Below are 14,502 nucleotides of genomic sequence, written 5' to 3' on the forward strand. Positions count from 1 at the left end.
CCATTTGACTTCTTTTTGTTGTCTAATTGCTTTGGCTAAGACATTCAGTACTATATTGAATAGGTAGGGAGAGAGTGGGCAGCCTTGTCTAGTCCCTAATTTTAGTGAGATTGCTTCAAGTTTCTTTCCATTTAGTTTGATGTTGGCTACTGGCTTGCTGTATACTGCTTTTACTATGTTTAGGTTTGGGCCTTGAATTCCTGATCTTTCCAAGACTTCTATCATGAAGGCATGTTGAATTTTGTCAAATGCTTTCTTGATATTTAGTAAGATGTTCATGTGATTTTTTTTCTTTGAGTTTGTTTACATGGTGGATTACATTGATGGATTTCTGAATATTGAACCATTCCTGCATTCCTGGGATAAAGCCTACTTGATCATGATGGATTACACTTTTAATGTGTTCTTGGATTTGGTTTGCAAGAATTTTTATTAAGTATTTTTGTATCAATATTCATAAGGGAGATTGGTCTGAAGTTTTCTTTCTTTTTATGTCTTTTTGTGGTTTTGGTATGAGTGTAATTGTGGCTTCATAGAACGAATTGAGTAGTATTCCTTCTGTTTCTATTTTGTGAAATTGTTTGAAGAGAATTGGTATTAAGTCTTCTTGGAAGGTCTGATAGAATTCTGCACTAAAACTGTCTGGTCCTGAGCTTTTTTTGTTGGGAAGTCTTTTAATGACTGCTACTGTTTCTTTGGAGGTTATAGGACTGTTTAGTTGCTTTATCTGCTCCTGACTTAACTTTTAAACCTGCTGTCTAGAAAATTGTCCATTTCATCCAGATTCTCAAGTTTTGTTGAGTATCAGCTTTTGTAGCAAGACTTGATGATTTTTAAAAAAATTTTCTCAGTTTCTGTTATGTCTCTCTTTTCAGTTCTGATTTTATTAATTTATATACTGTCTCTTTACCTTCTGATTAGTCTGGCTAAGGGTTTATCTATCTTGTTGATTTTTTCAAAGAACCAGCTCCTGGTTTTATTAATTCTTTGATAGTTCTTTTTGTTTTTACTTGTTTGATTTCAGCTCTGAGTTTGATTATTTCCTGCTGTCTACTGCTCTTGGGTGTATTTGCTTCTTTTTGTTCTAGACTTTGAGGTTGTTGTCAAGTTTCTTGTATATGCTCTCTTCAGTTTATTTTGTAGGCTCTTAGAGCTATGAGTTTTCCTCTTAGCAGTGCTTTCATTGTGTTTGATAAGTTTTGTTAGGAAGAACCTTCATTTTCATTGAATTATAAAAAGTCTTTAATTTTTTTCTTTATTTCCTCCTTGACCAAGTCATCATTGTGTAGAGAGTTGTTCAGTTTCCACATGTATGTGGACCTTCTATTGTTTATTATTATCATTATTATTATTGAAGACCAGCTTTAGTCATTGGTGATCTGTTAGGATGGAAGGGGTCCTTTCACTATTTTTGTATCTGTTGAGGCCTGTTTTGTGACCAATCATATGATCAGTTTTAGAGAAGGTACCATGAGGTCCTGAGAAAAAGGTATATTCTTTTAGGATAAAATGTTCTATAGATATCTGTTAAATCCATTTGGTTCATAACGTTTGTTAGTTTCACTGTGTCTCTGCTTACTTTCTGTTTCCATGATCTTCCCATTGCTGAGAGTGGGGTGTTGAAATCCCGCACTATTATTGTGTGATGTGCAATGTGTGGTTTGAGCTTTAGTAAAGTTTCTTTTATGAATGTGGGTGCCCTTACATTTGTGGTATAGATGTTCAGAATTGGGAATTCATCTTGGTAAATTTTTCCTTTGATAAGTATGAAGTGTCCTTCCTTATTTTTTTTTTTTTGATAATTTTTGGTTGAAAGTTGATTTTATTTGATATTAGAATGGCTACTCCAGCTTCTTTCTTGGGACCATTTGCTTGGAAAATTGTTTTTCATCCTTTTACTCTGACATAGTATCTGTCTTTGTCACTGAGGTATGTTTTCTGTATGCAGCAAATTTCTGGGTCCTGTTTATGTATCCACTCTAGTAGTCTATGTCTTTTTATTGGGGAATTGAGTCCATTGATGTTAGGACATACTAAGAAAAAAATGATTGTTGCTTCCTGTTAGTCTTTTTTAATAGAGGTGGAAGGTATGTGTAGCTATCTTCTTTTGGGTTTCTTGGAAGATTGCTTTCTTGCTTTTTGGAGGTTGTAGTTTCCCTCCTTGTGTTAGAGTTCTCCATCTATTATCCTATGTACTATTGTATTTGTAGGAAAATATTTTGTCATGGAATATCTTGGTTTCTCACTCTATAATGATTTAGAGTTTTGCTGGGTATATTAGTCTGTGCTGGAATTTATGTTCTCTTAGGGTCTGTATATCAGTCCAGGATCCTATGCCTTTTATAGCCTCTGGTGAGAAGTCTGGTGTAATTGTTATAGGCCTGCCTTTATATGTTACTTGACCTGACTACTTTTAGTATTTTTTCTTTGTTTTGTGCATTTGATGTTTTATTATTATGTGACATGAGGAATTTCTTTTCTAGCCCAATCTATTTGGAGTTCTGTAGGCATCTTGTATGTTTATGAGCATCTCTTTTTTTTAGGTTAGGAAAGTTTTCTTCTATAATTTTGTTGAAGATATTTACTGGCCCCTTAAATTGGGAGTTTCCCATGGTATCTTCTGCATATGAGATTCTCTCTTCTATTTCTTGTATTCTGTTGGTGATGCTTGCATCTATGATTCCTGATCTCTTTCCTCAGTTGTCTATCTCCTGGATAGTCTCCCTTTGAGATTTCTTTATTGTTTCTACTTCCATTTTTAGATCCTGGATGGTTTTGTTTAATTCCTTCACCTGTTTGGTTGTGTTTTCTTGCAATTCTTTAAGGAATTTTTGTGTTTCCTCTAAAAGAGCTTCTACCTGTTTACCTGTGTTCTCCTGTATTTCTTTAAGAGAGTTATTTATATCCTTCTTAAAGTCCTCTATCATCATAAGTGATTTTAATTCTGAATCCTGCTTTTTCTGTGATGGGGTGTTCAAGACTTGCTATGGTGGGAGAACTAGGTTATGATGCTGCCAGTAAACATTGGTTTCTGTTGCTCATGTTTTATGCTTGCTTTTTGACATCTGGTCATCTCTAATGCTACCTGCACTCACTGTCTTTTCCCTTTATCTTGGTAGTGTCAGAATTCCTCAGAGTCCACATGTGTCTGTGGATGGCTCAGGATATGTTGTCTTCACAGGAGCAGACCAGCTAAGAGTCTTTTCCTGCCAAAAGGATCAACCTAGGGAAGAAAGAGGAGTGGTATTCTGAAGGTGTGGGGTTTGGGTGGTTTATTGGTCCTGCATGCCCCAGTCTTCCAGTTGTAGCTTTGGGGTATAGAGTTGTGGGAGAGGGTTCTTAACTGTTGCTCTAAGTGCAGTGGTTCCTCTAGGATGGCTCAGAATATGATATCTTCATGGAAGCAGACCAGCTAGGTGTCTACCCCAGCCAATAGGCCACAATTATTTTATTTATAGAATTAAAAAATGACCAAAAAACCATGGAAAAGAGACTAAACCTCACAGGTACTTATGAAATAAGAATTAAAATTATGAGAGAGTGTTTTACACATACTAAACTGGATTTTTTTTTCCTATGCAGACAAATAGAGCATGAGATGTGTCAGCATCCAGGTGCTGATACATGAGCCTTGTGACCTCCCTGATCCTCAGAACCCACACAAATGTTGAAGAAAAAACGAACTCCAAGAAAGTTCTCCTCTAACCTCCACACCTGTTGAAACATATACTCATAAATAGTGAAAAATAACATTAATTTTAAAAGATAGAAAGTGATGCACTTCACAAAACATTTCTGATGTCCTTCAAATGCTGACCAGAGGCTCACCACATAACCACCAATTTCACACCAGGTCTGCACCTGAGAGAAAGTAAAACAAACTATGAAAGTTCATAGAACCATTACTTATCATAGTCAGAACATATGCTTCTCAACTAGTGGAAGCATAAACAATATGTGGCATATTAGTTCAACTGATTATTTAGCAACAATGCACAGCCAGATCTATAATATAGATAAACTTTGCAAGATTTCTGCTAAATAAACCAAGGCATTCATATTTAAAGCATAAATTATATATTTTCCCGTACTTGTAAAATAACCCAAATAGTCAAATCCAGGCCAGAAGTACATTATTATTAGTCAAGAGCTGGGGTCCTGAGAAGAGGTAAAGATGGGGGTGAAAGAGTAGGAATTGAGATGTGGTCCTATTGTATCTGCTTTCCTTTCACCTGATGAAAGCTAGAGTGCAGTGATAGTTGTATATTCCATGAAGATAACCTAACCATGGAACTGTGCACTCCAGGAGAGGAGATGTTATGCATCCCAAGATTACATAATAAAAGTGTGAAAAGAAAGGAAAATCCAGAGATCTGTCACCATTTTCTTCCTTGGGCTTTAAGATGTTAGTCCATTATAAAACTGAAATTTCTTAGTTTTGTCTTTGGGAAAATGTTTATCAGTAAAACACGATTTAAAGTCAATAGATGAAAGACCTCACACAAGTCCCTACAAACTTGCATAAACTTTCATGTTTATAATGTTTCTATCTATAAACAGTTTAATTTGATTATATTCATGACTTTGGAAAGTTTCTTGCATTTAGTCCTTATATTTTCAAAGAGGGATTAAAAACTAGACTTTGTGACTTATATGAAGCAATTATTTTTTAGAAGAATTCATTAGTGTTATTTATTTGTAAAGAAATTTAGACTTTGCCAAGAAATGTTCTGGTCATATACAGTATAGAATACTGAAATGATTTCAAACAAAAACAGGATATAGGATCAATTCTTTACAAAAATGAACTTAAGAAGCAGGTAAATCATGACTAGAAAGAGAAATTTCTTTCATATTTTCTCAATCATGCCTCCATTGGCAGGCAGGTTGGTCTCATGTGACCCTTGCTATATGATAAAGTTTTAGATGAAGTCATAAAATTACTCACAGTTCATGGATGCTTTGAGAAAATGTCAATGCTAACACACAAACACACACACACACACACACACACAGAGAGAGAGAGAGAGAGAGAGAGAGAGAGAGAGAGAGAGAGAGAGAGAAACACACATGTATGCACACATATCCACACATTGATTAATTAATGCATATAGGCTAAAATAATTTTTAAGGAACTTTTTAAAATGTTGTACTTATGAATTTTTCTATATAGCATTAAAATTAGGAACTAAATCATCATATTTCAGATGAATTTGGATTAAATTTCAAAAGCTGTTTAAGATAGAAAGATATTATTCATTGTTGGGTCTGGGGTGATGCAAATGATGAGGACCATGCAGTACAAGTCAAATAGGAAGAGCTTTATTTATGTATTTATTTATTTATTTTGAACAATAATTTATTCAGATCCCTCCCTCCCAGCCTCTATAATTCCAAGGTCACTTTCTTCACTTGTAGCTCTTGTTTGCTGGTTCCAAGCAGATAGATGAAGGCAAGGGCGCAGAGCACTGCTCTGTGAGACTCTTGAGGCAATTGTAACTGTTTTCCTCATACCTGAAGAACACAGACAGCAGCCTCATACAGTACTTTCACCTGCACCACTTTTTCTGGGTCCTTCTGTCCATAATTCTCCTCTAAGATCTGGTGCTGTTGAGGAATGTCTCATAACAGACACTGAACCTTTAGCCAGCTGCATTTGTTGTCCTGGATGTCAGTGCCCACCTTTCCAGTCACACTGGGGTCTCCAAAGAGATCAGGGTAGTCATCCTGGACCTGAAAGAACTTGCCCATCTCCAGCAGGATCTTCGGGGTATTGGCATGTTCCTTCTCCCATCAGTGCCTGCCATGTACATGGCATCCGCGACAGGCAGGTAAAAAGAGTACAAAGCTGTATTGTTCTTGAAAATAGATTTGTACCTCTTTTCAGTATGTCTACCAAGATCCACATGGCCCTGGGGTGCTGTGATGAGGTCTGGAGTTTCCCCAATCTCAGTCTGATAGGAACTCTGCAGAAAGAGCTCCAATAGGTTCAGGTAGTAGGGTTGGTCCTTGCAGTAGAACTTCAGCAGGAGGTAGATGGAGGCTCCCGGAATCAGAGCATCGTTGATGGCATCCAAGCCTATGCCTTGCTTCTGATACCAGCAGACCTGTCCCTGGTGAGTGAGCGAAGAGTTCTTGATGCTATCTGACATGAGGAAGAAAGCCTGGAGCAGTTCTACACACCAGCCCACAGTCAGAGCCTTCTGAAGACTCTCAGCATCCTGTTTCCTTGGCTCCACCAGCTCCTGGAAGGCTTGTACCATGGTCAAACCCCCCGACTGTACTTGCCTCCTACGGCATTGTACTCCAAGACCTCCTTGAGCCTGGTGTTAGTATCCCTGGTGTCTGGGTGTCCCAGCTCATCCTCAGTCAACACCTTGACTATTTGGGAGAAGTGCTGGATGAAATTCTGCTTTTCTTGGTTATGAACATCCAAATTCTGTCTGACAGGTGAGCTAAATGCTCTGTTCTTCAACACAGATTCTCCTGGGCAAAAAGAAGTTATTTATGGCTGATTTCTAAGGCTAATCCATTAGGGAAATGACCAGACTCAGGCGCTGAAACCACGACCCTCAAGCAGTAGCCCACAGGCCATTTTAAGCATAAAAACACAAGCAGTAAAAAAGGGCAGTAGGGGTAGCTTGTCCTTTCTGGGGATTGGCTGTGTCTGTTTCAGCAAAGTCTCATTAGTTCTGGCTAATATTGTTTACCTGAGAAGTGTGTGGTGGGTGTGGACAAGTTGCTTATGAGCTAAGTAGGGCCGGAGGCAAATGGAGGTGGGTAGAGTGGAGTTACTTTGCTTCTTTCATTATGTATATATGAAGAAATAAATTTTCTATAAATATAAATGTTAAAATATAAAAGACAAACTATTGTGGATGAAAGTACATATATTAACCATATAGTTTAAAAACTAAAACATATATTTTCAATGAGTTTTAAAAAACAAGAGCAGTTGTCTTCTGCTCATTTAACAGAAAAAAAAACCTCATAAAAGTTATTTCTCTTCATTGTACCAAATCATTATAATATTGCCAGCATTTCATATATCATTTATTAATAAGCACCCTACCTTAGGCCACATAGGCCTGAAAATAATAGATGTTAATCCCCTATGTTATTAGGTATCCCATCTACCTGAGGAGCAGTGATTTCTAACTTTGGAGTTAGATACTATGTGGTTTCTAATCTAATTATGTATTTCCCTTCACTATTAGATATTTTTATTGTTAACATTTTGAGAGTATTGTATTACACATTTGCATATTAATTCTTTATATAAATCATACTATTTGCTATTTTATAATATACATATTATTTTGTCTCTGTGGGAAATTTACATCACTTTCTGTAGTACCTGAGCTCTTTGTAAGCTCAAACTGCATGACACCCATACTGAAAACGTTGAACAAATTCATATCATACTGTTAACAGTATCACTTTGCAACTTTGAGAGAAACTTTGACCCATTGGATCAAACTTGATAATAATTACTTCTACTAATTTTCACCTATATATGCATAAATATAATAACCTGTCTTGCTGTGACTTGAATCTGGAATAATTCCAAAGATTTGTGTTAATATCTTGGACCTATAGCAGTCCAGACAAATGCCAGTTTGGGAGACGTTGACCATTTAATGACTGGACCCCAGTGGTGGTATTCAAGTTATTGTGACCATGCTCTTGATGGGGATTATAATTGCATGCTCTCTTGAGTGCTTCCTCTTTCTGTTTCTTGTTTTTGTACCAAATATAAGGGTAAGAGTTTTATCCTACCTCACTCTGTAGAAGTGTTGTGTTGGTTCTTCCCATCCTCAAAGAAAAGAGATGAGTTAATCCTCCCATCCTCAAAGAAAAGAGATGAGTTAATCCTGAGCTATAACCTCCAAACCGGGGCTTAAATAAAAACTTTTCCTCTGTGTATATTTATTGCTCTAAGATATGTTACCATGATTGACAACATGGAGATGAACAGTTAGATGGTACACAGTTACAAAATGCTTCATTTATATGGTAATCTGACTGTTCTAACTTGCTTTTGATCACTGTCATACGCGCCATAACTGAAAGTATCTTGGGAATTAAGGCATCTATTATGTCTTATACTTTGCAGTTCATCATTGAAGGAAATAGGGGCAGAAACTAAACTTGAGACCATAGAGGAAGACTGAGTCCTGATTTGTTCAGTTTCCCTTTTTATACAACCCAGGACCACCTTTCCAATGGTGGCACCACCATTGGGCCTGGTCCTCCTATATCAATAATTAATCAAGAAATGCCTATACAGACTTGCCTACAAGCCAATCTGATGAGGGCATATTCTCACTTGCTGCCCTTTCCAGATGAGCCAAACTTATGAGAAGTGAGCAAAAACTAACCAGTGCATGTACTCAGGCTGATTTATAACAGTAACATTCTAGCTTCATCATCTAAATGTCTTCATGACAGGTTAAAGAAAATCTGTCTTCTGAAAGCTTTGTTCCTAGAAATGAATACCTGCCATATGTGAGGGACCCATGACACCACCATGGAACTCATTACTTAAATGTGGTAAAATATGTTCAAGAACCTAAAACTTCTGAACTTCTGTCCTCCTTATTCTGTCCTTCCTTCATCTTTGTTCAGCAACAAAGCATCTGGGATTCACTGAATATACATGTTGCCGGAGAGAGAAAACGAGAGAGAGAGAGAGAGAGAGAGAGAGAGAGAGAGAGAGAGAGAGAGAGACAGAGACAGAGACAGAGACAGAGAGACAGAGAGAGAGAGAGAGAGAGAGAGAGAGAGAGAGAGAGAGAGAGAGAGAGAACCTACATGATTTGATGTCATTCTCACAATGGCATTTAGTTGTTGTTGTTCCAAGCCAAGCACATCAATTTTAAACATTCTTAATTTAAACATGTCAGTCTTGACATGAAAATATAGGGTGAAAAATTTAACTTTTAACTAAGTGATATTTAAAATCAGGCTATACTCTAGATGAAATTACTTTTTAAAAATCTGTTTGAAATTTTGAAACCTAAAATTACATTCATATCTATTTTTTAAAAATTCACTACCCACTCATTCCCTTCCAGTTCTTCATTTATCTCTACCAGTACTTTTCTCTCCCAAATTCTTGTAACCATATCTGAATTCATAGTGCTGTCAGAATGTAAATGAATGCAGGACCATCAACTGAAGCATGGGAAGTTTCTAAAAAGCCCCATCCCTAAAGAAAATTGATTCTTGCACTTTTTATTGGATTCTAACCCCCATTTTTTTGTAAAAAGTTATATTTGAATTTTAATACAAAATGTCTCAAACACTGAAAGAAATAACATACAAGCCACTTACTCAATTTAAAAATAAAACAGAAAACAAATCCAAATAACATTTCAATTGACATTCTCTGTCTCCAGCCTAGATTAAAAAACCAGGAAATATCAAACCAATGTTTGTCCTTCTGAAGAAATCTTATTTTCTTTAGATAAGAAACCAATCCCTGAAATCTGGCAGGCAGTACCAGAGACCACAGTTGTTCTGGTGAATGGGGTAAAAGTGGTTGTTGGAATGTGGCCATCACCTCCAGCTGCTTGCTAATGATGGTCTTCTGAGGGCACATCAGTCCAGACATGATCATACTGTGCCGATTACTGAGTCTGAGCCTCAGGGGATGAGGCCAGGAGCCTTTCATTCCACATTTTCCTAGATCTCGCCCATGTACAGCCTCTTGTCACTATATGCTGAGAGTATGATGGGCTCGTTGGCATGGAAAGCCACTTCACTGATGGAGACAGCATGATCAGGCAGCTTATACAGGATCCTTCTGCTCTCGTGTTGTCCCACACATACAGAAACCTGTCTGATGAGCCAGTTGGTATCTTGCTTCCATCTGGTGACTAAGAACATCTCAAGAAGTTCTTTTCAAAGTTGTGGATATTTTCTTGAAATATCTTCCCACATCTCTCTTTGGGAGCAAATGGCCGGACATCCCAGACATGCATTATGTTGTCCATTGCATTGGACAAAAAATACGATCCTTCAGAACTTAAGTCAGTTACAGAATCTGCATGCCTCTCATGGTGTAGGTTAATTTGTTTGGGCGTAGGTCCGAAACCTTGATATCACTGTCTATTCCACCTGAGATAATCTGACCGATTGTGTCATTGAAGAGCACAGCTAACACCTAGTATGTGTTCTGAAATGTCTGGATAGCTGCTTTCTTCTAGGTGTCCCATCATCACTGCCAGTGCAGACAAGTTGGGGTCTCTGCCTGGCTGGATAACTGGAGTTCACAAAGGAAGCATGCCCTGATAGCCTTTTCACTCTCCTGTTTAACTACCCCACACTGCCACAGTTTTATCTGTTGATGCTGAGAAGAGACTGCTACTGTGTTACAATGCAGCTCCATCACTGCTCCACTGTGTCCTTCAACGTAATGTAGTTATTATACATAAGATAATAGTCTTCATAGACTATTATTCCACTACAACATAAGCCAGTCAAATCCTGCACAAGGCAGGGTGGATACATTGGAGGTCAATTTGCAGCAGTACACTTCCCCTTCATGTTCTGAGAGCAGTGTGATTGGAGCTTGAAGGGAAGAGCACCTTGGCTGGTCTGCCTGCAGCAGTACTCCAGGGGTCACCTGCTACTGCCTGGCTCTTGGCAGGATCCTGCTGCTCCCAACAGCAACATGCACTGTGGCCTCTTGATGGAAACCAGAAGTAGCCCTGGGCCCTTGAGCTTCTGCTGCTCGATCATGACCCCTAGCCCCCATTTTTATTGGAGTTTTTATTTCCTTGGTAAAGATTTTTGAGTTCTTCATCTATTTTAGGCAAAAAACAAAAAAACAAAAAAACAAAAAACAAAACCAAAACCCTCTGTCAGATAAATAGCAGGTTTAATCAACAACAACAGCAGCAGTAACAACAACAAAACCACTATAATCTGCCTCTTTACTAAATTAATATTACCCTTTGTTTTACAAAAGCTTTTTACAAGTTTACAAGGTTCCACTTGTCAGTTATTGTTTCTAATTTCTGTGCTAAGATGATTCATTCAGAACTTTGTTTCTTGTGCCTATAAGATCAAAGAAATTCCCTATTTTCTCATATAAATAGGAGATCAATGTATATGAGGTATGTTGCGGCCCGAGCTGCCCCACGTTTGGGGGCCAAAATGTCACGGGTTGCTGTGTCAGTGTTGGAACCTACACTGCCAAAAGCCTTGGGGGCTAAACTGTTAGATCCTGCACTGCCCAAAGCAGCTCCGGTCTGCGGGTTGGGGTTCAGCAAGAGAGAGAGTGAAGATGGATGCAAGGAATGGAGACCAGACAGAGTGTGATTCAATCCCCTTTATTCTTCTGTCTCTCTTCTTAGTCCAAGTCCCAAGTCTTGAGTTCCTAGTCCCTAGTTCCTAGGCCCTAGTGCCTCCAAGTTCCAAGTTCTAGTCTTGAGTCTCAAGTGCCTACTCCAAGTGCCTAATACTTAATAATAATAATTTCTTTTGTCTGCCTCTCACCTTTTATATGTTTCAATTCTAAGCCATGCCTCTAAGTCACACCCTTAAGTCACACTTAGGTCTTATCTCTAAATCACATCTTAAGTCACGCCCTTAATTCTCAGCTCTAAATCACACCTTTAAGTCTCACACACCCAAGGGAAGATCCTGGGTATCTAAAACAAGATGTTATCAGAGTGTGCTCAGCTGTTGTAGGCTATTGTAGTCAAGTCTCTTATCAAGGTATATGGCTCAAGATGGCTGCAAGAATGATATCTGCTTTCTGTCAGCTCACCACAGGTCCCCCTTTTTAAATTTATTTTTTCAAAAGGGAAGGCTGGGAAAACCTATGGAAACCGTGTCTGTCTTAGGTTGGAACAAAGGACCCCAGCCTCTTTTTCCCGCCTTTGGATACCCAACAGCCATTGGTTAAGCTCCTGTCTCAGGATGGTGAGGCCTCCCTTTTTAGGGGAAAGGGTCTTGAAGTGTTCTCTTACCCATCATTGACTATCCCGGCTTAGCATGTAAGTTAGGGGATAATCCTCATTAGTCTTGATGACAGAGGTTTTACAATCTCCTATTTTCAGCCTGTAATAGTGGACCTGTATGGGTTTCATTTGAATAGCATCTATGTGTTATTATACAAAAGCTATCAGTTTGTTGAACAGCATGGACCCGAGAGACAAGAGACTTAACAATGCCTGAATAGTTAGTCTAACAGCAACACTCTTTTTTAAGGGCAACACATAATTTCCTCTATCAGAGGATTAAAAAGTATAAGCCTCCTCTATTCTGTTTACAAATGTGTTATAGCAGAATCTAAATCTATAGAAATACAGAACTGATCATAGCTTTGATCTTAACAAAACAAGTAAGGAAATCTCTGTCCCTGCTCAATATCAAACCCAAAAAACAACTATAGTAACTGTGGTAGTGGGTTTTCTCCTGGGTCTAAACAATATTCCAATAGAGCCCGTTTTATGTTCCAAAGAGTCCAATAGAGCCACCCTGGAGGTATAGGTGGTGATGTCTCCTTCCACATTGAGGACTTCCCAAGTCAGGTTTGCTGGTTGATCTGTTCCAGTTTGAAGGCAATTGAGAAGCATCTTCATGTTTCCTACAAAGAAAAAGTATGCTTCTCAGGGGGTTTCTCAACCCTGGATTTTTAAAAAAAAATTTTTTAGAGGGCTGACCTTTTATTAAATATGTTGGTTCTAACAACTTTTCTCTTTTTTCCCTTTTTAAAATTGCTTATAATATGTATATTTCAAATTTTATCCCCTTACCCCATTCCCCCCACCACTCAGGAACCCCTTATCCCATCCCCCCTCCTTTTGCTTCTATGAGGGTGTGATTTTCCTGTTTCTTTTTTTTTTTTACACATAGAAATAAACAAATGTTTATAACAAAACAAGAACAACATCCACAATAAAACACATAGGTCTATAATAAAATCTTTATAACTAACAACAACAACAAAAATCAGCCCTGGATTTGTTATTGTTGTCTATTTATTTAATCAGTCTCTCTGGCAGCCAGCTTGTGGCATCTGCAGTTTGGAAATATATGCAGACAGAACCTTTTCCCCAGATAAGCACTGGATCTGGCCCATTCCAGGTTCCAGTTAATGGGTCTTTCCAGAGGACTGTTGCAAAATTCTTTTTGGTATCAGGATTCTAGAATCTATCTTCAGCAGATTTTCCTTCAGAATCGGAAGTTAAAAAATTTAAAATAAAGAGCATATAATAAAGGATATTTCTGGGGGATCTCTTGGTAGGGTACCATTCCCCCTTTTTAATTTTTTTTTAAATTGACACTTAATGGTTCGATGCACCCTTTCTACCATACCTTGGCCCTGTGGATTATATGGAATACCCATTTTATGTAGTATTCCCAGTTTTTCACAGAATTGGCGGATACTGGAGCTTGTATAACCTGGGCCATTGTCAGTTTTTATCTGTTTAGGCACACCCAATACAGCAATTGTAGCAAGCATATGAGTGATCACATGCTTGCTTGTTTCTTCAGATTGTAATGTCTCATAAATGAAACCATTGTATGTATCTACACATACATGTATATATTTTTGATTGCCAAATTCATTATAATGAGTAACATCTATTTGCCAGAGACTGTTTGGTATCAGTCCCTTTGGATTTACTCCCAAATGAGGAACTGGTAAGAGTGTAACACATGATTGACATTGTTTAACAATTTGTCTAGCTTGTTCTCTGGTAATTTTAAACATAATTTTTAAAGTTTTAGAATTAAGGTGATGTAACTCATGAGCCTTTATGGCCTGATCCAAGTTAGATTGCAGATCTGATAAAGTCACTTCGGTGGGTAAGGCCTCAAGTCCCATTTCTGGGGTTAATACTATATGGGTGGCAGAACTGAGACCTACTCCTGCACTTCCTGGTGTTGCTCGACTAAGTTCTGAAAGGGATTGTTGTTTGCTGGCATGAAACTGACTCCTCCATAAGCCTGTTTTGGCTTGTGTTGGTTCGGGGACTGAAGCTGGCCCCTATTCCTGTTTCCTTGATTATGGGAAAGGGTGTTTCCTTGTGTATCTCTTTTGGACCTACATTCACTAGCCCAATGCCTTCTCCTGTTTTCTGGGCTGTCTCTGGGTTAACTCATTTTCTGCCTTGCAATGTCTTGCATAGTGTCCAGGCTTACCACATTTAAAATGGGCCTTTTGGTTTCTACTAGCCAAAAAAATCTCTTACTGATTGTCCTTGCATGGCAGCAACCATAGCTAAGCCCTGTTGGTAGGAGGGCCCTATGTCAGAACAGAGTCTGATATACCCTGTAAACTCTGTCTTTTTCCTGTAGGGTCTAATGGCCGCTTGGCAGGCAGGATTGGCATTTTCATATGCAAGTTGTTTCACATATTCTAAACCTGCCTCTGCATTACCAAAAATCCTCCCTGCTGTTGTCATTAACCGATGAACAAAATCAGAAAATCGTTCATCAGATCCTTGTCTGACTGCTGTTAAGGACACACCAGGGTCCCCT

At 38.3% G+C, this 14,502-nt stretch overlaps 2 pseudogenes; both read right to left on the bottom strand.

Moving 5' to 3' along the window:
- Positions 1-5,399: 5,399 nt before the first annotated feature.
- LOC117718681 (farnesyl pyrophosphate synthase pseudogene) lies at positions 5,400-8,055 on the bottom strand (annotated as a pseudogene).
- Positions 8,056-9,687: 1,632 nt separating this feature from the next.
- LOC117719357 (U5 small nuclear ribonucleoprotein 40 kDa protein pseudogene) lies at positions 9,688-10,746 on the bottom strand (annotated as a pseudogene).
- Positions 10,747-14,502: the final 3,756 nt, after the last annotated feature.

The sequence above is a fragment of the Arvicanthis niloticus genome, chromosome 13, assembly GCF_011762505.2.
Source record: "Arvicanthis niloticus isolate mArvNil1 chromosome 13, mArvNil1.pat.X, whole genome shotgun sequence".
Lineage (NCBI taxonomy): Eukaryota > Metazoa > Chordata > Mammalia > Rodentia > Muridae > Arvicanthis > Arvicanthis niloticus.